The 24,649-nt window shown below is 50.2% G+C and overlaps 1 protein-coding gene across 1 annotated transcript in view; it reads right to left on the bottom strand.

Moving 5' to 3' along the window:
- Positions 1–24,649, bottom strand: part of AACS (acetoacetyl-CoA synthetase) — a 386,016-nt gene that overhangs the window by 192,409 nt on the left and 168,958 nt on the right. The gene's annotated exons all lie outside the window — the stretch shown is intronic.

The raw sequence follows: 24,649 nt of genomic DNA, 5'->3' as shown, positions 1-24,649 counted from the left end.
TGTGGAATGGGCTTTTACTGATTTTGGATGCGGCAATCCAGCCGCAGAGTGAGCCAGCTGAATCGTGCTACAGATCCAGCGAGCAATAGTCTGCTTCGAAGCAGGAGCGCCAACCTTGTTGGCTGCATACAGAATAAACAGCGAGTCAGACTTTCTGACTCCCGCCGTTCTGGAAACATAAATTTTCAAAGCCCGGACTACGTCCAGCAACTTGGAATCCTCCAAGTCCCTAGTAGCTGCAGGCACCACAATAGGTTGGTTCAAATGAAACGATGATACCACCTTAGGGAGAAATTGGGGACGAGTCCTCAATTCTGCCCTGTCCATATGGAAGATCAGATAGGGGCTTTTATGTGACAAAGCCGCCAATTCTGACACACGCCTAGCCGAAGCTAAGGCCAATAGCATGACCACTTTCCACGTGAGATATTTTAGCTCCACGGTCTTAAGTGGCTCAAACCAGTGGGATTTCAGGAAATCCAACACAATGTTAAGATCCCACCAACACAATGTTGGTGGCACAAAAGGAGGCTGAATATGCAGCACTCCCTTTACAAACGTCTGAACCTCAGGCAGTGAAGCCAGTTCTTTTTTAAAGAAAACGGATAGGGCCGAGATCTGAACCTTAATGGACCCTATGTCACAACTGAGGGCCTGAGCTGACGGGAGGCAGCCTCAGTTGTAGGGGCTGAGATGTACCGGAACCTGGGAGGTTGTATCAGACCCCTGGACATGTAAGTAACATGAATAATAACTGCCCGAAGGCGTGACCACGACAACTTGGATAAAAGTCAATGATGTTTATTATGACAACTCCGCAACACAGCAGCAGTAAAAGAAAACGTAAAAGTCAGCAAAGAATAAATACAGTTCCTGGGTACTACAGGATGGCAGGAGCCACAGGGCACTGGTAGTGTGAGATAGTTCTTATGATCTTCTAGATGGAAAGTCCTTACCAGGCCCGACTGTAGCAATGAAGATAACCCAGGATTGTGCCAGCTGGTGTTCCAGGAAAAGCTGGGTTGCTGAAGATAAAACAGCTGCTGTGGATACTGGCTGGAACCAGACTGTTGTTAGCACGGAGTGGATACTGGCTGGAACCAGTTAAATAATAAATGAACTTGGGAGCGATGAAATATGAACTGAAATGTAGAACTTGAGAGCGGAGAAATAATAATACCGGTGGAGAGTGGTAAAGTGTAGAAAGGACACCGGCCCTTTAACGGAAGCTGTACTCTGCTGGAAGCTGAGCTGGAAGCAGGTAATGTTGTAGCTGGAAACAGATGAATCCACAATGGATTGGAGAGTCAGGCTACACCGCAGGTGGAATGCTGGTGCGGGTCTCTATGGTGGAAGTCTTGAGACAGGAGCTGGAACCTGGAAGACAATCACAGGAGAGAGACAAACAGGAACTAGGTTTGACAACCAAAGCACTGACGCCTTCCTTGCTCAGGCACAGTGTATTTATACCTGCAGCAAGGAAGGGATTGGCTAGGCAATTATGCAGATTATCAATACTGAGAACAGATTGGTGGAAATGATCAGCTGACAGAATCCAAGATGGCTGCGCCCATGCAGACACTTGGAGGGAAGTTTGGTTTGTAATCCATGTGGTAATGAAAACAGTAATGGCGGCGCCGGCCACCGGAGACAGGAGGCGCCAGGCTGACAGATGCACATCCAACCACGCGGACACAGCGGAGGCCGCGGCTGACGTAATCGCCACTCAGACACTCTGCATGCAGAAGTTCAGGGACGGCGGCGGAGGCCGCGGGAGACGCCATGCCAGGTGTAATATGGCGTTTACTGTGACAGCGTCCCAGAGTGACAGGAGAGGATACAGGAATGTACACATCAGGATAACAGATGGGATCCGGTCCTGGAGCGCTGAGCCAGCCTTAGGAGGCATCTGATGGGTAAGAAATGGCGTCCAGATACCCGGATCGTGACAGCACCCCCCCCTTTAGGAGTGGCCCCAGGACACTTCTTTGGCTTTTGAGGAAACTTGGAATGGAATCTCCGGACCAAGGCAGGAGCATGGACATCAGAAGCATTGGTCCATGAACGTTCCTCAGGACCATAACCCTTCCAGTCAATAAGATATTGTAGTTGACCGTAACGGTGACGTGAGTCCAGGATCTTGGCCACTTCATACTCAACGCCTCGTTGAGTTTGGACTTTCGGAGTTGGAGGAAGTGAGGAATGAAACCGATTCAAGATCAGCGGTTTCAACAGGGAAACATGGAATGTCCTGGGTATTTTTAAGAAGGGAGGCAACTGGAGTCTGTAAGCAACAGGATTGATGACTTGTTCAATCTTGAAAGGACCGATATAGCGAGGTGCAAACTTCATACTGGGAACTCTTAACCTCAAATTCTTCGTGGATAACCATACCCGATCACCCACCTTGAGAGCAGGAACTGCTCGACGCTTCTTATCCGCAAACTTCTTGTACCTGAACGATGCCTTGAGCAGAGCTGATCGTACGCTCTTCCAGATATTGGCAAACTGATGCAAGGTGATATCCACTGCGGGAACAGAAGTTGCTGGAAGCGGTTGGAACTCAGGGACTTTAGGGTGGAATCCAAAGTTAGTGAAGAATGGTGTTGAAGCAGATGAAGAATGATACTGGTTGTTATGACAGAACTCGGCCCAGGGAAGTAATTGAACCCAGTCATCTTGAGAGGAGGACACATAGATGCGGAGGAAGGCCTCCAAGTCCTGATTCACCCTCTCGGTTTGACCATTGGTCTGAGGATGGTAAGCCGTGGAAAACTTTAGCTTGACTTGGAGGACTTGACATAAACTTCGCCAGAATTTGGCTGTGAATTGAACTCCTCGATCTGAGATAATTTCTTCAGGAAGACCGTGGAGTCGGAAGATCTCTTGTATGAATACTTGAGCCAACTTGGAAGCTGACGGAAGACCGGTGAGAGGAATGAAGTGTGCCATCTTGGTGAACCGGTCAACTACCACCCAGATGGTATTGAACTTGTTGCACATGGGTAAGTCTGTAATGAAATCCATCGACAAGTGGGTCCATGGTCGACGGGGAACGGATAGTGGAACCAGTTGCCCCGCAGGCGACTGGCGGGATACTTTATGTTGGGCACACTTTGGGCAAGATGCAATAAACTCCAAGACGTCCTTTTTCAGAGTTGGCCACCAATAGGACCTAGAGATAAACTCCAGGGTTTTTTGGATACCTGTATGTCCGGCAAAACGGGAAGCATGGGCCCAATGCATGAGCTTCTTCCTTAGCATCGGCTTCACAAAACTTTTCCCTGATGGGGGCGTAGAGTCCATCCCTACCGTGGAGAATGCCAACGGATTTATAATAGGATGCTTGTCTGAAGACTCTGACTCATTTTCTTGCTCCCATGAGCGGGAAAGGGCATCGGCCTTGCGATTCTGAGAGCCCGGACAGAACTGGAGTTTAAAGTCGAACCTGGAAAAGAAAAGTGCCCATCTGGCCTGACGAGGGTTGAGACATTGTGCGCCCTTCAGGTATAAAAGGTTCTTGTGGTCTGTAAGTATGGTGATTGAATGAGAAGCTCCCTCCAACAGATACCTCCACTCTTCTAGAGCGAGCTTGATGGCTAGCAACTCCTGGTCGCCAATGGCATAGTTGCGCTCAGCTGGGGAGAACTTCCGGGAGAAGAAACTGCAAGGGTGTAAATGGCCATCTTTAGCCCTCTGAGATAACACCGCTCCTACTCCAACGGAGGAGGCATCCACCTCTAAGATGAAAGGAGAGTCGATGTCAGGCTGTTTCAGAACAGGCGCAGAGATGAACCTTTGTTTTAAAAGATGAAATGCTTGCATGGCTTCTTCAGACCACTTGGACGGGTTAGCACCCTTCTTAGTGAAAGCAGTAATAGGCGCCACAATGGTGGAAAAGTCTCGTATAAACTTTCGGTAATAGTTGGCGAACCCTAAGAACCTCTGGACCCCTTTGAGAGTTAAGGGTACCGGCCAATTTTGGATTGCTTGTAGTTTCTCAGGATCCATCTCTAGTCCGGAACAGGACACAATGTACCCTAGAAACGGAATGGACTTGACTTCAAAGACGCATTTTTCTAATTTGCAATAGAGATGATTGACACGGAGACGGGACAGAACCTCTTTAACCCAAAAACGATGTTCCTCTAAATCGTTGGCAAAAATGAGGATATCGTCTAGATAGACCACGACATGACGGTATAGAATGTCTCTGAAGATCTCATTGACAAAATGCTGGAAGACAGCTGGAGCATTGCTCAATCCGAAGGGCATGACGAGGTACTCATAATGTCCGTCACGGGTGTTAAAGGCGGTCTTCCACTCGTCACCCTCACGGATCCGGATGAGATTGTATGCACCTCGCAAGTCCAGCTTTGTAAAGATGGTAGCTCCGCTAACTCTGTCAAAGAGCTCAGTAATCAGGGGTAAAGGATAACGGTTCTTGATGGTAATGTCGTTCAAACCTCTGTAGTCGATGCACGGCCGCAGACCACCATCTTTCTTTTTTACAAAAAAGAAGCCTGCGCCGGCTGGAGAAGAAGAAGGTCGAATGAACCCCTTTGCTAGGTTCTCTTTAATATATTCCTCCATAGAATGCGTCTCAGGCAGAGACAACGGATAAGTTCGGCCTCGAGGTGGAACCTTCCCTGGAACGAGATCAATCGGACAGTCCCATTCTCTATGAGGAGGAAGGATATCAGCAGAAGCTTTACTGAACACATCCGTGAAATCTTGATATGGAGGAGGTGGAACATCAGACGACCTGGGGGAGGAAGAACAGACAGGCAATACTTTAAACAAACATGTCTCAGCACAGGAGGAACCCCATGCCAGGATTTGCGTAGTCGTCCAATCAATTGTAGGATTGTGAAGACGGAGCCATGGAAGGCCCAGGACCACAGGATGTGTGGCTCTTGGAATCACTAAAAGTGAAATAAGTTCGCAATGAAGAACTCCCACTCTCAGACGAACTGGTAGAGTCCTTAGAGCAATAACTGTATCAAAAATTTTACTGCCATCCACGGCAGTTAAGGAGATGGACGAAGGAAGTCTCTCGGTGGGTAGGGACCACCGTTTAACATAGGCTTCGGTAATAAAGTTCCCAGCTGCTCCGGAATCAAGGAGGGCAATGACGTTCCGATAACGTTGAGCAATTTGGAGCGACACTGGGAGATTACAATCATGAGGAGATGGAGAGGAGATCATTATTCCTAGCCGGCCCTCTCCTGGGCGAGCTAGGGTTTGGAGTTTTCCCGGACGTTCGGGACAGGCATTGATGGTGTGAGACGGAGCTGCACAGTAAAGGCAAAGAGACTCAGAGAGACGTCTTCGGCGCTCAGCAGGAGTTAAACGGGAACGGCCAAGTTGCATGGGCTCATCTTTAGATGGTGACAGTTGACGAGGAGGAGGAGCAGAAGATTTTGGAGCAGATGATCTTCCACGCTCAGTTGCTCTCTCTCTGAAACGTAAATCAACTTTCGTGCAGAGTGAGATTAGCTCATCTAACTTAGAAGGTAAGTCTCTGGTAGCTAACTCATCTTTAATACGCTCAGATAAGCCATGCCAGAATGCAGCATACAGGGCCTCGTCGTTCCATGCCAGTTCGGATGCCAGGATCTGGAACTGTATCAGATATTGTCCTACAGTACGTGACCCCTGGCGTAAACGGAGAATCTCGGATGAAGCTGAGGTTACCCGGCCTGGCTCGTCGAAGATGCGCCTGAATGTTGACACGAAGGCAGTGAAGGAAGATAGCAGGGTGTCGGACCTCTCCCATAACGGTGATGCCCAATCAAGGGCTGAGCCACTGAGAAGAGAAATAATGTAGGCAATTTTTGTACGGTCACTGGGAAAATTGCCAGGTTGTAGCTCAAACTGAATCTCACACTGGTTGAGAAATCCCCTGCAGAATCTTGGAGATCCGTCAAATTTTGCTGGCGTTGGAAGATGAAGACGTGGAGCAGAAATGGGTAAGGTGGGTGGGGTTATAGCTGGAGTCACTGTGGTTGACGCACCAGACGCGCCTGATCCACGGAGAGTTGTCTGAATCCCATCCAGCCGAGTAGAGAGATCCTGGAGACAGCGGATTATGTGGCCCTGTGCAGCCTCCTGATGTTCTAGTCGGGCTGCCAGTTCTTGCATCGGCCTGGCCGCTTGATCCTGGTCTCCGGCTGGATTCATTAGGTCAGTGCTTACTGTCACAACTGAGGGCCTGAGCTGACGGGAGGCAGCCTCAGTTGTAGGGGCTGAGATGTACCGGAACCTGGGAGGTTGTATCAGACCCCTGGACATGTAAGTAACATGAATAATAACTGCCCGAAGGCGTGACCACGACAACTTGGATAAAAGTCAATGATGTTTATTATGACAACTCCGCAACACAGCAGCAGTAAAAGAAAACGTAAAAGTCAGCAAAGAATAAATACAGTTCCTGGGTACTACAGGATGGCAGGAGCCACAGGGCACTGGTAGTGTGAGATAGTTCTTATGATCTTCTAGATGGAAAGTCCTTACCAGGCCCGACTGTAGCAATGGAGATAACCCAGGATTGTGCCAGCTGGTGTTCCAGGAAAAGCTGGGTTGCTGAAGATAAAACAGCTGCTGTGGATACTGGCTGGAACCAGACTGTTGTTAGCACGGAGTGGATACTGGCTGGAACCAGTTAAATAATAAATGAACTTGGGAGCGATGAAATATGAACTGAAATGTAGAACTTGAGAGCGGATAAATAATAATACCGGTGGAGAGTGGTAAAGTGTAGAAAGGACACCGGCCCTTTAAGGGAAGCTGTACTCTGCTGGAAGCTGAGCTGGAAGCAGGTAATGTTGTAGCTGGAAACAGATGAATCCACAATGGATTGGAGAGTCAGGCTACACCGCAGGTGGAATGCTGGTGCGGGTCTCTATGGTGGAAGTCTTGAGACAGGAGCTGGAACCTGGAAGACAATCACAGGAGAGAGACAAACAGGAACTAGGTTTGACAACCAAAGCACTGACGCCTTCCTTGCTCAGGCACAGTGTATTTATACCTGCAGCAAGGAAGGGATTGGCTAGGCAATTATGCAGATTATCAATACTGAGAACAGATTGGTGGAAATGATCAGCTGACAGAATCCAAGATGGCTGCGCCCATGCAGACACTTGGAGGGAAGTTTGGTTTGTAATCCATGTGGTAATGAAAACAGTAATGGCGGCGCCGGCCACCGGAGACAGGAGGCGCCAGGCTGACAGATGCACATCCAACCACGCGGACACAGCGGAGGCCGCGGCTGACGTAATCGCCACTCAGACACTCTGCATGCAGAAGTTCAGGGACGGCGGCGGAGGCCGCGGGAGACGCCATGCCAGGTGTAATATGGCGTTTACTGTGACAGCGTCCCAGAGTGACAGGAGAGGATACAGGAATGTACACATCAGGATAACAGATGGGATCCGGTCCTGGAGCGCTGAGCCAGCCTTAGGAGGCATCTGATGGGTAAGAAATGGCGTCCAGATACCCGGATCGTGACACCCTAATTTGAGGCCCATAGTCACACCAGGCTGTAGGAAATGCAGAAAACGACCCAACTGGAAGTCCTCTGTAGGGGCCTTCCTGGCCTCACACCAAGCAACATATTTCCGCCATATGCGGTGATAATGCTTTGCTGTCACATCCTTCCTAGCTCTTATCAGCGTAGGAATTACTTCATCCGGTATACCCTTTTCCGCTAGGATCCGGCGTTCAACCGCCATGCCGTCAACCGCAGCCGCGGTAAGTCTTGGAACAGGTCCTGTCTGAGAGGCAGAGGCCATGGGTCCTCTGTGACCATCTCTTGAAGTTCTGGGTACCAAGTCCTTCTTGGCCAATCCGGAACAATGAGTATCGTTCTCACTCCTCTTTTTCTTACTATTCTCAGTACCTTGTGTATGAGAGGAAGAGGAGGAAACACATAGACCGACTGGAACACCCACGGAGTTACCAGTGCGTCCACAGCTATCGCCTGAGGGTCCCTTGACCTGGCGCAATATCTTTTTAGCTTTTTGTTTAGGCGGGACGCCATCATGTCCACCTGTGGCAGTTCCCACCGATTTGCAATCTGCTCGAAGACTTCTTGATGAAGTCCCCACTCTCCCGGGTGGAGGTCGTGCCTGCTAAGGAAGTCTGCTTCCCAGTTGTCCACTCCCGGAATGAACACTGCCGACAGTGCTTGTACGTAATTCTCCGCCCAACGAAGAATCCTTGTGGCTTCCGCCATTGCCACCCTGCTTCTTGTGCCGCCCTGTCGGTTTACATGGGCGACTGCCGTGATGTTGTCTGACTGAATCAGCACTGGTTGGTCTCGAAGCAGGGGCTCCGCTTGACTCAGGGCGTTGTATAAGGCCCTTAATTGCAGTATGTTTATGTGCAGACGAGTCTCCTGACTTGACCACAGCCCCTGGAAGTTTCTTCCCTGAGTGACTGCCCCCCATCCGCGGAGGCTTGCATCCGTGGTCACCAGGACCCAGTCCTGTATGCCAAACCTTCGGCCCTCGAGAAGATGAGCACTCTGCAGCCACCACAGAAGAGACACCCTGGCCCTCGGGGACAGGGCGATCAGCCGATGCATTTGAAGATGCGATCCGGACCACTTGTCCAACAGATCCCACTGAAAGATCCTGGCATGGAACCTGCCGAAAGGAATGGCTTCGTATGACGCTACCATCTTTCCCAGGACTCGCGTGCAGTGATGCACCGACACCTGCTTTGGTTTCAGGAGATCCCTGACAATGGTCACTAACTCCTGAGCCTTCTCCTCCGGGAGAAATACCTTCTTCTGTTCTGTGTCCAGAATCATGCCCAGGAAGGGCAGACGCGTCGTAGGAATCAGCTGCGACTTTGGAATATTCAGAATCCAGCCGTGCCATAGCAACACTTCCTGAGAGTGCGCTACGCTGACCAACAACTGCTCTCTGGACCTCGCTTTTATGAGGAGATCGTCCAAGTACGGGATAACTGTAACTCCTTGCTTCCGGAGAAGTACCATCATCTCCGCCATTACCTTGGTAAAGACTCTCGGTGCCGTGGATAGACCAAACGGCAACGTCTGGAATTGGTAATGACAGTCCTGTACCACGGGTGGTCTTCTGTTTGCCGGCGGTCGGGCTCCCGGCGCTCAGTATACCGGCGCCGGGAGCCCGACAGCCGGAATACCGACAATTATTTTCCCTCGTGGGGGTCCACGACCCCCATAGAAGGAGAATAAAATAGTGTGGCGCGCGTAGCGCGCCACCGTGCCCGTAGCGTGGCGAGCGCAGCGAGCCCACAAGGGGCTCATTTGCGCTCGCCAAGCTGTCGGTAAGCCGGCGGTCGGGCTCCCGGCGCCGGGATGCTGGTCGCCGGGAGCCCGACCGCCGGCCAGCCGTAGTGAACCCCTGTACCACAAACCTGAGGTACTCCTGGTGAGGCGGATAAATGGGGACATGCAAGTACGCATCCTTGATGTCCAGAGATACCATAAAATCCCCCTCTTCCAGGCTGGCAATGACCGCTCTGAGCGATTCCATTTTGAACTTGAACTTTTTCATGTAAATGTTCAAGGATTTTAAATTTAGAATGGGTCTTACCGAACCGTCCGGTTTCGGTACCACAAACAGTGTGGAATAGTAACCCCTTCCCTGCTGAAGGGGGGGTACCATTATTATCACTTGCTGGAGGTACAGCTTGTGAATAGCCGTCAGGACTATCTCCCTCCCCGTGGGAGAAGCTGGCAAGGCGGATTTTAGGTAACGGTGAGGGGGCGTCACTTCGAATTCCAGCTTGTATCCCTGAGATACAATTTGTATAGCCCAAGGATCCACTTGTGAGCGAACCCACTGGTTGCAGAAATTTCTGAGACGCGCCCCCACCGCTCCTGGCTCCGCCTGTGGAGCCCCAGCGTCATGCGGTGGACTTAGTGGAAGCAGGGGAGGACTTTTGTTCCTGAGAACTGGCTGCATGGTGCAGCTTCTTTCCTCTATCCCTGCCTCTGGCAAGAAAGGATGCACCTCTGACTCTCTTGCTTTTTTGAGAACGAAAGGACTGCATTTGGTAATACGGTGCTTTCTTAGGCTGTGAGGAAACCTGTGGCAAGAAAGTCGACTTTCCAGCTGTCGCTGTGGATACGAGGTCCGAGAGACCGTCCCCAAACAATTCCTCACCCTTATAAGGCAAAACCTCCATGTGTTTTTTTAGAGTCGGCATCCCCTGTCCATTGCCGAGTCCATAAGACCCTCCTGGCAGAAATGGACATTGCATTTATTCGAGAGCCCAGCAGGCAAATGTCCCTCTGGGCATCCCGCATATATAAGACGACATCTTTAATATGGCTAAGTGTTAGCAATACGGTATCCCTGTCCAGGGTATCCAACCCCTCTGACAGAGTATCTGTCCATGCTGCAACAGCACTGCACTTCCAAGCTGAAGCAATAGCCGGTCTCAGTAGAGTACCAGAGTGTGTATACACAGACTTTAAGATACCTTCCTGCTTCCTATCCGCAGGTTCCTTTAGGGCGGCCGTATCCTGAGACGACAGGGCCACTTTTTTAGATAAGCGCGTCAGGGCCTTGTCAACCCTAGGGGAGGATTCCCAGCGTAACCTATCCGTTGGCGGGAAAGGGTACGCCATTAGTATTCTCTTGGGAATCACCACTTTCTTATCAGGGGAAGACCACGCTTCTTCACATAACTCATTTAATTCATGTGACGGGGGAAAAGTCACTGGCTGCTTTTTCTCCCCAAACATATTTACCCTCTTGTCAGGGACAGGGTCAGCCTCTGAAATGTGTAATACATTTTTCATTGCAATAATCATGTATCGGATGGCCTTAGTCATTTTGGGCTGTAATAGTGCCTCATCCTCGTCGACGCTGGAGTTGGACTCCGTGTCGACATCTGTGTCAACCAACTGAGATAGTGGGCATTTTTGAGACGCTGAAGGCCTCTGAGGCGCCTTGGCAGGCCCGGGTTGAGAGCCCGGCTGTCACCCGGCAGCAACATAATCAAATCTCTTATGTAATGAGTTTATATTGTCATTTAAGACCTTCCACATATCCATCCAATCAGGTGTCGGCACCGACGGGGGCGACACCACATTTATCTGCACTTGCTCCGCCTCCACGTAACCCTCCTAATCAAACATGTCGACACAGCCGTACCGACACACAGCACACACACAGGGAATGCTCTGACTGAGGACAGGACCCCACAAGGTCTATGGGGAGACAGAGAAAGAGTATGCCAGCACACACCACAGCGCTATATACACAGGGATACACACTACCAGAAGTGAATTTTTCCCAATAGCTGCTGTATCAATACACCTTTTGCCTAAATTTATGTGCCCCCCCTATCTTTTCACCCTCTTAGTGGCAGGAGACTGCAGGGGAGAGCCTGGGGAGCGTCCTTCCAGCGGAGCTGTGAAGAGAAATGGCGCTGGTGTGCTGAGGAAGAAGGCCCCGCCCCCTCAGCGGCGGGCTTCTGTCCCGCTGTTTCTGACAAAAAAATGGCGGGGGTTTTACACATATACAGCCACGGACTGTATTATGTGTCTTTTTTATGCCAAAGGTATTCTTATTGCTGCCCAGGGCGCCCCCCAGCGCCCTGCACCCTACAGTGACCGGAGTGTGTGGTGTGCAGTGGGAGCAATGGCGCACAGTTGCGGTGCTGTGCGCTACCTTAATGAAGACAGGAGTCTTCAGCCGCCGATTTCATCACCAACTTCTGATCTTCTGGCTCTGCGAGGGGGACGGCGGCGCGGCTCCGGGAACGGACGACCGAGGACCTTTGCCTGTGTTCGAACCCTCTGGAGCTAATGGTGTCCAGTAGCCTAAGAAGCGCAACCTAGCTGTGAACAGGTACGTTTGCTTCTCTCCCCTCGGTCCCACGTAGCAGTGAGTCTGTTGCCAGCAGATCTCACTGAAAATAAAAAACCTAACATTACTTTCTTTACTAGCAGGCTCAGGAGAGCCCACTAGGTGCATCCAGCTCTGGCCGGGCACAGATTCTAACTGAGGTCTGGAGGAGGGGCATAGAGGGAGGAGCCAGTGCACACCAGATAGTACCTAATCTTTCTTTTAGAGTGCCCAGTCTCCTGCGGAGCCCGTCTATTCCCCATGGTCCTTACGGAGTCCCCAGCATCCACTAGGACGTCAGAGAAACCATGTTACAATGCAACGGGTGCAAATATGAGAGTGGTGCAATAAGTAAGATAACAAGACTTCTCACGTGTGTAATGTTCTGTATTTTACTGTCATTAGATCATATCAGTAATACTGTCCCAACATCAGTTGTAAGATGGCGAGGCTGGTGGAAACATGGTCAAACATTGGGGTGCATAGAGTGATCAGATTTTTGTGTCCAAATAGCATATCAACCAAAATGCCTAGGTGTGCGTTGATAACGTGATGCCTTTGGGCACTGCCTATGACAGTGGCAGGACAACTGTTCAAGATGAGCAGTGATTCGGCCAGTCAAGCATGTCCATCACAGGCCGAGCACCAAACCTGTTTCCATGACATGACATTATCACCGTTCACCTCGAAAAGTTGGCAATGAATTTCAGCTGTTGGTGTGCACACTAGATGCACAAATCTCATCCCATTACGCACCTCAATGTTTGACCATGTTTCCACCAGCCACGCCATCTACCAACTGATCTGGCCTGGTGGGAAAAGAGGATTTTTGGTCACTTACCGTTGAGTCCTTTTCTCTTAAGCAGGTTTGGGGACACTGGACCATGGGATTGCGGATGGGGATCAAGGAGTTGGCACCAAAACTAAAACCTGTAACTTTAAGCCTAAGCTCCTGCCTCTGTAACTACCATCAGATCAGCACAACTTAAAAAGTGTCTGGAAGGAAAAGTAGGAACCCAATTAAACTTTTAGTTGAATAATACAGAACAGTAGAGAAAAAAAAATAAGAATTTACTTACCGATAATTCTATTTCTCATAGTCCGTAGTGGATGCTGGAAACTCCGTAAGGACCATGGGGAATAGCGGCTCCGCAGGAGACTGGGCACAAAAGTAAAGCTTTAGGACTACCTGGTGTGCACTGGCTCCTCCCCCTATGACCCTCCTCCAAGCCTCAGTTAGGATACTGTGCCCGGACGAGCGTACACAATAAGGAAGGATTTATGAATCCCGGGTAAGACTCATACCAGCCACACCGATCACACCGTACAACCTGTGATCTGAATCCAGTTAACAGCATGATAACAGAGGAGCCTCTGGAAAGATGGCTCACAACCACAATAACCCGATTTTTGTAACAATAACTATGTACAAGTATTGCAGACAATCCGCACTTGGGATGGGCGCCCAGCATCCACTACGGACTATGAGAAATAGAATTATCGGTAAGTAAATTCTTATTTTCTCTGACGTCCTAGTGGATGCTGGGAACTCCGTAAGGACCATGGGGATTATACCAAAGCTCCCAAACGGGCGGGAGAGTGCGGATGACTCTGCAGCACCGAATGAGAGAACTCCAGGTCCTCCTCAGCCAGGGTATCAAACTTGTAGAATTTAGCAAACGTGTTTGCCCCTGACCAAGTAGCTGCTCGGCAAAGTTGTAAAGCCGAGACCCCTCGGGCAGTCGCCCAAGATGAGCCCACTTTCCGTGTGGAATGGGCTTTTACAGATTTTGGCTGTGGCAGGCCTGCCACAGAATGTGCAAGCTGAATTGTGCTACAAATCCAACGAGCAATAGTCTGCTTAGAAGCAGGAGCACCCAGCTTGTTGGGTGCATACAGGATAAACAGCGAGTCAGATTTTCTGACTCCAGCCGTCCTGGAAACATATATTTTCAGGGCCCTGACTACGTCCAGCAACTTGGAGTCCTCCAAGTCCCTAGTAGCCGCAGGTACCACAATAGGCTGGTTCACGTGAAACGCTGAAAACAGCTTAGGGAGAAATTGAGGATGAGTCCTCAATTCCGCCCTGTCTGGAAGATCAGATAAGGGCCTTTACAGGATAAAGCCCCCAATTCTGACACGCGCCTGGCCGAGGCCAGGGCCAACAACATGACCACTTTCCATGTGAGATATTTTAACTCCACAGATTCAAGTGGTTCAAACCAATGTGACTTTAGGAACCCCAAAACTACATTGAGATCCCAAGGTGCCACTGGAGGCACAAAAGGAGGCTGTATATGCAGTACCCCTTTTACAAAACGTCTGAACTTCAGGAACTGAAGTTAGTTCTTTCTGGAAGAAAATTGACAGGGCCGAAATTTGAACCTTAATGGACCCCAATTTTAGGCACATAAGACACTCCTGTTTACAGGAAATGCAGGAATCGACCTAGTTGAAAATTCCTCCATCGGGGCCTTACTGGCCTCGCACCCCGCAACATATTTTCGCCAAATGCGGTGATAATGCTTTGCGGTTACATCCTTCCTGGCTTGATCAGGGTAGGGATGACTTCATCCGGAATGCCTTTTTCCTTCAGGATCCGGCGTTCAACCGCCCTGCCGTCAAACGCAGCCGCGGTAAGTCTTGGAATAGACAGGGTCCTTGCTGGAGCAGGTCCCTTCTTAGAGGTAGAGGCCACGGGTCCTCCGTGAGCATCTCTTGAAGTTCCGGGTACCAAGTCCTTCTTGGCCAATCCGGAGCCACGAGTATAGTTCTTACTCCCCTCCGTCTTATAATTCTCAGTACTTTTGGTATGAGAGGAAGAGGAGGGAACACATACACTGACTGGTACACCCACGGTGTTACCAGAGCGTCCACAGCTATTGCCTGAGGTTCCCTTGACCTGGCGCAATACCTGTCCAATTTTTTGTTTAGGCGGGACGCCATCATGTCCACCTTTGGTTTTTCCCAATGGTTTACAATCATGTGGAAGACTTCTGGGTGAAGTCCCCACTCTCCCGGGTGGAGGCTGTGCCTGCTGAGGAAGTCTGCTTCCCAGTTGTCCACTCCCGGAATGAATACTGCTGACAGTGCTATCCCATGATTTTCCGCCCAGCGAAGAATCCTTGCAGCTTCTGCCATTGACTGCTTCTTGTGCCACCCTGTCTGTTTACATGGGTGACTGCCGTGATGTTGTCCGACTGGATCAACACCGGCTGACCTTGAAGCAGAGGTCTTGCTAAGCTGAGAGCATTGTAAATGGCCCTTAGCTCCAGGATATTTATGTGAAATGATGTCTCCAGGCTTGACCATAAGCCCTGGAAATTTCTTCCCTGTGTGACTGCTCCCCAGCCTCGCAGGCTGGCATCCGTGGTCACCAGGACCCAGTCCTGAATGCCGACTCTGCGGCCCTCTAGAAGATGAGCACTCTGCAACCACCACAGGAGGGACACCCTTGTCCTTGGTGACCGGGTTATCCGCTGATGCATCTTAAGATGCGACCCGGACCATTTGTCCAGCAGGTCCCACTGGAAAGTTCTTGCGTGGAATCTGCCGAATGGCTTTTCTTCGTAGGAAGCTACCATTTTTCCCAGAACCCTTGTGCATTGATGCACTGAGACTTGGCTCGGTTTTAGGAGGTTCCTGACTAGCTCGGATAACTCCCTGGCTCTCTCCTCCGGGAGAAACACCTTTTTCTGAACTGTGTCCAGAATCATCCCTAGGAACAGAAGACGAGTCGTCGGAACCAGCTGCGATTTTGGAATATTGAGAATCCAATCGTGCTGTCGCAACACTACCTGAGATAGTGCTACACCGACCTCCAACTGTTCCCAGGATCTTACCCTTATCAGGAGATCGTCCAAGTAAGGGATAACTAAAACTCCCTTCCTTCGAAGGAGTATCATCATTTCGTCCATTACCTTGGTAAAGACCCGGGGTGCCGCGTCACGGCAGCGTCTGAAACTGATAGTGACAGTTCTGTACCACAAACCTGAGGTACCCTTGGTGAGAAGGGTAAATTTGGACATGAAGGTAAGCATCCTTGATGTCCAGAGACACCATGTAGTCCCCTTCTCTTGAATTTGAACCTCTGTATGTAAGTGTTCAAAGATTTTAGATTTAAAATCGGTCTCACCGAGCCGTCCGGCTTCGGTACCACAACAGTGTGGAGTAATACCCCTTTCCCTGTTGCAGGAGGGGTACCTTAATTATCACCTGCTGGGAATACAGCTTGTGAATGGCTTCCAACACTGCCTCCCTGTCTGCTTGTAAAGCCCCAGCGTCATGCTGAGGGCTTGGCAGAGGCGGGGGAGGGCTTCTGTTCCTGGGAACTGGCTGATTTCTGCAGCCGTTTCCCTCTCTGTCACGGGGCAGAAATGAGGAACCTTTTGCCCACGTGCCCTTATGGGAACGAAAGGACTGCGCCTGATAATACGGCGTCTTCTTATGTTGAGAGGCGACCTGGGGTAAAAACGTGGATTTCCCAGCTGTTGCCGTGGCCACCAGGTCTGAAAGACCGACCCCAAATAACTCCTCCCCTTTATAAGGCAACACTTCCATATGCCATTTGGAATCCGCATCACCTGACCACTGTCGTGTCCATAACCCTCTTCTGGCAGAAATGGACAGCGCACTTACTCTTGATGCCAGTCGGCAAATATCCCGCTGTGCATCACACATATATAGAAATGCATCTTTTAAATGCTCTACAGGCAATAATATACTGTCCCTATCTAGGGTATCAATATTTTCAGTCAGGGAATCCGACCACGCCAACCCAGCACTGCACATCCAGGCTGAGGCGATTGCTGGTCGCAGTATAACACCAGTATGTGTGTAAATACATTTTAGGATACCCTCCTGCTTTCTATCAGCAGGATCCTTAAGGGCGGCCATCTCAGGAGAGGGTAGAGCCCTTGTTTTGACAAGCGTGTGAGCGCTTTATCCCCCCTAGGGGGTGTTTCCCAACGCACCCTAACCTCTGGCGGGAAAGGATATATGCCAAGAACTTTTTAGAAATTATCAGTTTTTTATCGGGGGAAACCCACGCTTCATCACACACCTCATTTAATTTCTCAGATTCAGGAAAACTACAGGTAGTTTTTCCTCACTGAACATAATACCCCTATTGGTGGTACTCGTATTATCAGAAATGTGTAAAACATTTTCCATTGCCTCAATCATGTAACGTGTGGCCCTACTGGAAGTCATATTTGTCTCTTCCCCGTCGACACTGGAGTCAGTATCCGTGTCGGCATCTGTATTTGCCATCTGAGGTAACGGGCGCTTTAGAGCCCCTGACGGCTTATGAGACGTCTGGACAGGCACAAGCTGAGTAGCCGGCTGTCTCATGTCAATCACTGTCTTTTGTAAAGAGCTGACACTGTCATGTAATTCCTTCCAGCAGTTTATCCACTCAGGTGTCGACCCACTAGGGGGTGACATCCCTATTACAGGCAATTTGCTCCGCCTCCACATCATTTTCCTCCTCATACATGTCGACAAAAACGTACCGACACACAGCACACACACAGGGAATGCTCTGATAGAGGACAGAACCACCCTAGCCCTTTGGGGAGACAGAGGGAGAGTTTGCCAGCACACACCAGAGCGCTATATATATATACAGGGATAACCTTATATAAGTGTTTTTCCCCTTATAGCTGCTGTATTGTTTATACTGCGCCTAATTAGTGCCCCCCTCTCTTTTTTAACCCTTTCTGTAGTGTAGTGACTGCAGAGGAGAGCCAGGGAGCTTCCCTCCAACGGAGCTGTGAGGGAAAATGGCGCCAGTGTGCTGAGGAGATAGGCTCCGCCCCTTTCTCGGCGGCCTTTTCTCCCGTTTTTCAGTGTAATCTGGCAGGGGTTAAAATTCATCCATATAGCCCTGGGGGCTATATGTGATGTATTTTCGCCAGCCAAGGTGTTTTTATTGCTGCTCAGGGCGCCCCCCCCTAGCGCCCTGCACCCTCAGTGACCGAAGTGTGAAGTGTGCTGAGGAGCAATGGCGCACAGCTGCAGTGCTGTGCGCTACCTTGGTGAAGACAGGATGTCTTCTGCCGCCGATTTTCCGGACCTCTTCTTGCTTCTGGCTCTGTAAGGGGGCCGGCGGCGCGGCTCTGGGACCGGACTCCATGGCTGGGCCTGTGTTCGATCCCTCTGGAGCTAATGGTGTCCAGTAGCCTAAGAAGCCCAATCCACTCTGCACGCAGGTGAGTTCGCTTCTTCTCCCCTTAGTCCCTCGATGCAGTGAGCCTGTTGCCAGCAGGTCTCACTGAAAATAAAAAACCTAAAACTAAACTTTTCACTAAGCAGCTCAGGAGAGCCCCTAGTGTGCACCCTTCTCGTTCGGGCACAAAAATCTAACTGAGGCTTGGAGGAGGGTCATAGGGGGAGGAGCCAGTGCACACCAGGTAGTCCTAAAGCTTTACTTTTGTGCCCAGTCTCCTGCGGAGCCGCTATTCCCCATGGTCCTTACGGAGTTCCCAGCATCCACTAGGACGTCAGAGAAATAATCGTGACAAAAACCTTGCACAACTGAACGTGAGAGAGGGAAAACAATGTCCCTCAGCCTGCTTAAGAGAAAAGGATTCAACGGTAAGTGGACAAAAATCCTATTTTCTCTCTCAGCAAGGCCGAGGGACACTGGACTATGGGACTTACAACAACCACCCCCATGGGAGGAAACGCTGAGGCTGCCTGACCAGAGAACTGTGCGCACAAAGTGGGTGTTGCTGGAGGAAGTAGCGGCTCGTGCCATGGGAAAGCAGGCTTTTTTCCCGGGGCGCCGCTACCCCGAGGGCGCCGCCGTGGCAAGAGCCGCTATTCCTACCCCCTCTCCCCGGCTGCAGCAGGCGCCGTGGGCTGTGTGGGCGCCCGCTGCAGCCGGCGTTGCTGACTGACGCTAGAGGCCATAATTGACCCCTTGTGTCAGTGCGGCGCTGCTATGGGAGAGACGTCATGGCATCTCTCCCACAGAGAGGAGCCGGCAGCGGCCAGAGACAGCAGCAGCGGTCCGGAAGCAGGAGCGGGGCTGGTAAGTATTGTTTTTTTGTTTGTTTTTCTTGTTTGCAGGCAGCGCTACAACAGGGGGCACTGCTACAAGGGGAACAGCTACTGGGGGCAAATCAACTGGGGGCACAGCTACTGGGGGCACTACTAGAGGGGGCACAGCTGCTGGGGGCACAACTACAGGGGGCACAACAACAGGGGGATAACTGTGGCCATGCCCTTTCCCTATGAAGAAGCCACGCTCCTATCTTTGACCGCACGCTTTTGGCGCACACCAACTCTATTGTACCGGGGGAGGGGGGATGAGGCGCCACAGAAAACTTTCGCCCTGTGCGTCACAAGGTCTAGAACCGGCCCTGGCTGGAGGCACAAACCTGAAAACAGTGAAAACGCATTGACAGAGGACCAAGTACAAATAATTAATACCTTGAGGTATGTAGAGACAAAACGGTTTACCGGGCTTGCAGCCTAGTACGCACTGCCGAAAGAGAAAAATCTGTAGACTGTAAATGCTTGGATCAAAAGCCAAGTTGTTTAGGCCAACCAAGGACGGCCCGTGTGTAGAAACATACTCTTGCGAAGCATATCTGGATGAAAAGGAAGACAACAACCGGGACTTCCCCAAATTCTGATAACACCAGTGTACCACGACCTGCATGGCCAATCTGGAGCCACTAAAAGTACTGTCACCAGTTGATTCCTGATATGTCAGGTGAAAATGCCACAGAACCGTCGTGGCATCCATAGCAGAATCCAGCGGGTTCCTGGATTTTGCTTAAAACGTTGAAAACTTTGAAGTTGTGCCAAAAGACCATAAGATCCATCCTCAAAAGGCCCGCGTCCGAACCAACTGTTGGAAGACCTCTGGGTGGAGAGACCACTCCTCCAGGTGAACGTGGTTCTGCTGAAAAAAAAATGCTTTGCAATTTCTCAAATACAGTATGAACACTGGTGAGAGGGCCAGAACAAAAACCACTGCTTCAAGAAAGTAGTCGGGCTGCATTACCCTTGTTCTTGTGCTGTCTGTGCTTCCCTGGTGCACATATGTTACCACCCTGGCAGCTGGATGGACAGGATGGATTGGGCTCCTAAGAGAACCAAAATAATGGCTCAGGCAGGCCTAAGTATGTTGATTGTAAGTGCTGTCTCCGATGGTGAGACATCGCAGCACCCAAACCTATGAGACTCACGTGGACACAATGACCCAAGTCAGAGTGAGCAAGGCTCGGCTGTGTAGGAGCTGATCGGAAACCAGCCACCAATGAAAATATTGCTGTTGGACAGAATGATAAACTAAGATGTGAGGGATGCCGAGTACCTAGACCAAACTGGAGAATTTCCAAATGGAAAAATAAAAGAGAAAAACTTGTTACTTTGTTATAAAGTAACAGCAAAGGAGTGCTGATAATTTTCAGGATACTTAAAAATAAGATTTTACTTACCGATAAATCTATTTCTCGTAGTCCGTAGTGGATGCTGGGGACTCCGTCAGGACCATGGGGAATAGCGGCTCCGCAGGAGACAGGGCACAAAAGTAAAAGCTTTAGGATCAGGTGGTGTGCACTGGCTCCTCCCCCTATGACCCTCCTCCAAGCCTCAGTTAGGATACTGTGCCCGGACGAGCGTACACAATAAGGAAGGATTTTGAATCCCGGGTAAGACTCATACCAGCCACACCAATCACACTGTACAACCTGTGATCTGAACCCAGTTAACAGCATGATAACAGCGGAGCCTCTGAAAAGATGGCTCACAACAATAATAACCCGATTTTTGTAACAATAACTATGTACAAGTATTGCAGACAATCCGCACTTGGGATGGGCGCCCAGCATCCACTACGGACTACGAGAAATAGATTTATCGGTAAGTAAAATCTTATTTTCTCTGACGTCCTAGTGGATGCTGGGGACTCCGTCAGGACCATGGGGATTATACCAAAGCTCCCAAACGGGCGGGAGAGTGCGGATGACTCTGCAGCACCGAATGAGAGAACTCCAGGTCCTCTTTAGCCAGGGTATCAAATTTGTAGAATTTTACAAACGTGTTCTCCCCCGACCACGTAGCTGCTCGGCAGAGTTGTAATGCCGAGACCCCTCGGGCAGCCGCCCAGGATGAGCCCACCTTCCCTGTGGAATGGGCCTTGACAGATTTAGGCTGTGGCAGGCCTGCCACAGAATGTGCAAGTTGAAATGTGCTACAAATCCAACGAGCAATCGTCTGCTTAGAAGCAAGAGCACCCAGTTTTTTGGGTGCATACAGGATAACAGCGAGTCAGTTTTCCTGACTCCAGCCGTCCTGGAAACCTATATTTTCAGGGCCCTGACAACATCTAGCAACTTGGAGTCCTCCAAGTCCCTAGTAGCCGCAGGTACCACAATAAGCTGGTTCAGGTGAAACGCTTACACCACCTTAGGAATAAACTGGGGACGAGTCCGCAGCTCTGCCCTGTCCGAATGGACAATCAGATATGGCTTTTGTGAGACAAAGCCGCCAATTCAGACACTCGCCTGGCCGAGGCCAGGGCCAACAGCATGGTCACTTTTCATGTGAGATATTTCAAATCCACAGATTTGAGCGGTTTAAAATGTGATTTGAGGAATCCCAGAACTACGTTGAGATCCCACAGTGCCACTGGAGGCACAAAAAGGGGGTTGTATATGCAATACTCCCTTGACAAACTTCTGGACTTCAGGAACTGAAGCCAATTCTTTCTGGAAGAAAATTGACAGGGCCGAAATTTGAACCTTAATGGACCCCAATTTGAGGCCCATAGACACTCCTGTTTGCAGGAAATGCAGGAATCGACCGAGTTGAAATTTCTTCGTGGGGCCTTCCTGGCCTCACACCACGCAACATATTTTCGCCACATGTGGTGATAATGTTTTGCGGTCACCTCCTTCCTGGCTTTGACCAGGGTAGGAATGACCTCTTCCGGAATGCCTTTTTCCCTTAGGATCTGGCGTTCCACCGCCATGCCGTCAAACGCAGCCGCGGTAAGTCTTGGAAAAGACCTGGTACTTGCTGAAGCAAGTCCCTTCTTAGCGGCAGAGGCCATGAGTCCTCTGTGAGCATTTCTTGAAGTTCCGGGTGCCACGTCCTTCTTGGCCAATCCGGAGCCACGAGTATAGTTCTTACTCCTCTACGTCTTATAATTCTCAGTACCTTGGTTATGAGAAGCAGAGGAGGGAACACATACACCGACTGGTACACCCACGGTGTTACCAGAACGTCCACAGATATTGCTTGAGGGTCTCTTGACCTGGCGCAATACCTGTCCAGTTTTTTGTTCAGGCGGGACGCCATCATGTCCACCTTTGGTCTTTCCCAACGGTTCACAATCATGTGGAATACTTCCCGATGAAGTCCCCACTCTCCCGGGTGGAGGTCGTGCCTGCTGAGGAAGTCTGCTTCCCAGTTGTCCACTCCCGGAATGAACACTGCTGACAGTGCTATCACATGATTTTTCGCCCAGCGAAGAATCCTTGCAGTTTCTGCCATTGCCCTCCTGCTTCTTGTGCCGCCCTGTCTGTTTACGTGGGCGACTGCCGTGATGTTGTCCCACTGGATCAATACCGGCTGACCTTGAAGCAGAGGTCTTGCTAAGCTTAGAACATTGTAAATTGCCCTTAGCTCCAGTATATTTATGTGGAGAGAAGTCTCCAGACTTGATCACACTCCCTGGAAAAATTTTTCCCTGTGTGACTGCTCCCCAGCCTCTCAGGCTGGCATCCGTGGTCACCAGGACCCAGTCCTGAATGCCGAATCTGCGGCCCTTTAGTAGATGAGCACTCTGCAGCCACCGCAGAAGAAACATCCTTGTCCTTGGAGACAGGATTATCCGCTGATGCATCTGAAGATGCGATCCGGACCATTTTTCCAGCAGATCCCACTGAAAAGTTCTTGCGTGAAATCTACCGAATGGAATCGCTTCGTAAGAAGCCACCATTTTTCCCAGGACCCTTGTGCAATGATGCACTGACACTTTTCCTGGTTTTAGGAGGTTCCTGACTAGCTCGGATAACTCCCTGGCTTTCTTCTCCGGGAGAAACACCTTTTTCTGGACTGTGTCCAGAATCATCCCTAGGAACAGCAGACGTGTCGTCGGAAACAGCTGCGGTTTTGGAATATTTAGAATCCACCCGTGCTGTCGTAGAACTACTTGAGATAGTGCTACTCCGACCTCCAACTGTTCTCTGGACCTTGCCCCTATCAGGAGATCGTCCATTTTCTTTGAAGAAGAATCATCATTTCGGCCATTACCTTGGTAAGGACCCGGGGTGTCGTGGACAATCCAACCGGCAGCGTCTGAAACTGATAGTGACAGTTCTGTACCACGAACCTGAGGTACCCTTGGTGAGAAGGGCAAATTGGGACATGGAGGTAAGCATCCCTGATGTCCCGGGACACCATATAGTCCCCTTCTTCCTGGTTCGCTATCACTGCTCTGAGTGACTCCATCTTGATTTGAACCTTTGTATGTAAGTGTTCAACTATTTCAGATTTAGAATAGGTCTCACCGAGCCGTCTGGCTTCAGTACCACAATATAGTGTGGAATAATACCCCTTTCCTTGTTGTAGGAGGGGTACTTTGATTATCACCTGCTGGGAATACAGCTTGTGAATTGTTTCCACTACTGCCTCCCTGTCGGAGGGAGCCGTTGGTAAAGCAGACTTCAGGAACCTGCGAGGGGGAGACGTCTCGAATTTCCAATCTGTACCCCTGGGATACTACTTGTAGGATCCAGGGGTCCACTTGCGAGTGAGCCCACTGCGTGCTGAAACTCTTGAGACGACCCCCCCCACCGCACCTGAGTCCGCTTGTACGGCCCCAGCGTCATGCTGAGGACTTGGCAGAAGCGGTGGAGGGCTTCTGTTTCTGGGAATGGGCTGCCTGCTGCAGTCTTCTTCCCTTTCCTCTATCCCATGGCAGATATGACTGGCCTTTTGCCCGCTTGCCCTTATGGGGACGAAAGGACTGAGGCTGAAAAGACGTTGTCTTTTTCTCCTTTATACGGCAATACTTCCATGTGTCGTTTGGAATCTGCATCACCTGACCACTGTCGTGTCCATAAACAACTTCTGGCAGATATGGACATCGCACTTACTCTTGATGCCAGAGTGCAAATATCCCTCTGTGCATCTTGCATATATAGAAATGCATCCTTTAAATGCTCTATAGTCAATAAAATACTGTCCCTGTCAAGGGTATCAATATTTTCAGTCAGGGAATCCGACCAAGCCACCCCAGCGCTGCACATCCAGGCTGAGGCGATCGCTGGTCGCAGTATAACACCAGTATGTGTGTATATACTTTTAAGGATATTTTCCAGCCTCCTATCAGCTGGCTCCTTGAGGGCGGCCCTATCTGGAGACGGTACCGCCACTTGTTTTGATAAGCGTGTGAGCGCCTTATCCACCCTAAGGGGTGTTTCCCAACGCGCCCTAACTTCTGGCGGGAAAGGGTATACCGCCAATAATTTTCTATCGGGGGAAACCCACGCATCATCACACACTTCATTTAATTTATCTGATTCAGGAAAAACTACAGGTAGTTTTTTCACACTCCACATAATACCCTTTTTTGTGGTACTTGTAGTATCAGAAATATGTAACACCTCCTTCATTGCCCTTAACAAGTAACGTGTGGCCCTAAAGGAAAATACGTTTGTTTCTTCACCGTCGACACTGGAGTCAGTGTCCGTGTCTGTGTCGACCGACTGAGGTAAAAGGACGTTTTAACGCCCCTGACGGTGTTTGAGACGCCTGGACAGGTACTAATCGGTTTG

This window comes from Pseudophryne corroboree, chromosome 1 (genome assembly GCF_028390025.1).
Source record: "Pseudophryne corroboree isolate aPseCor3 chromosome 1, aPseCor3.hap2, whole genome shotgun sequence".
NCBI lineage: Eukaryota > Metazoa > Chordata > Amphibia > Anura > Myobatrachidae > Pseudophryne > Pseudophryne corroboree.
Note: the sequence above shows the minus strand (reverse complement) of the source record. Positions and strands in the feature narration are given on the sequence as shown.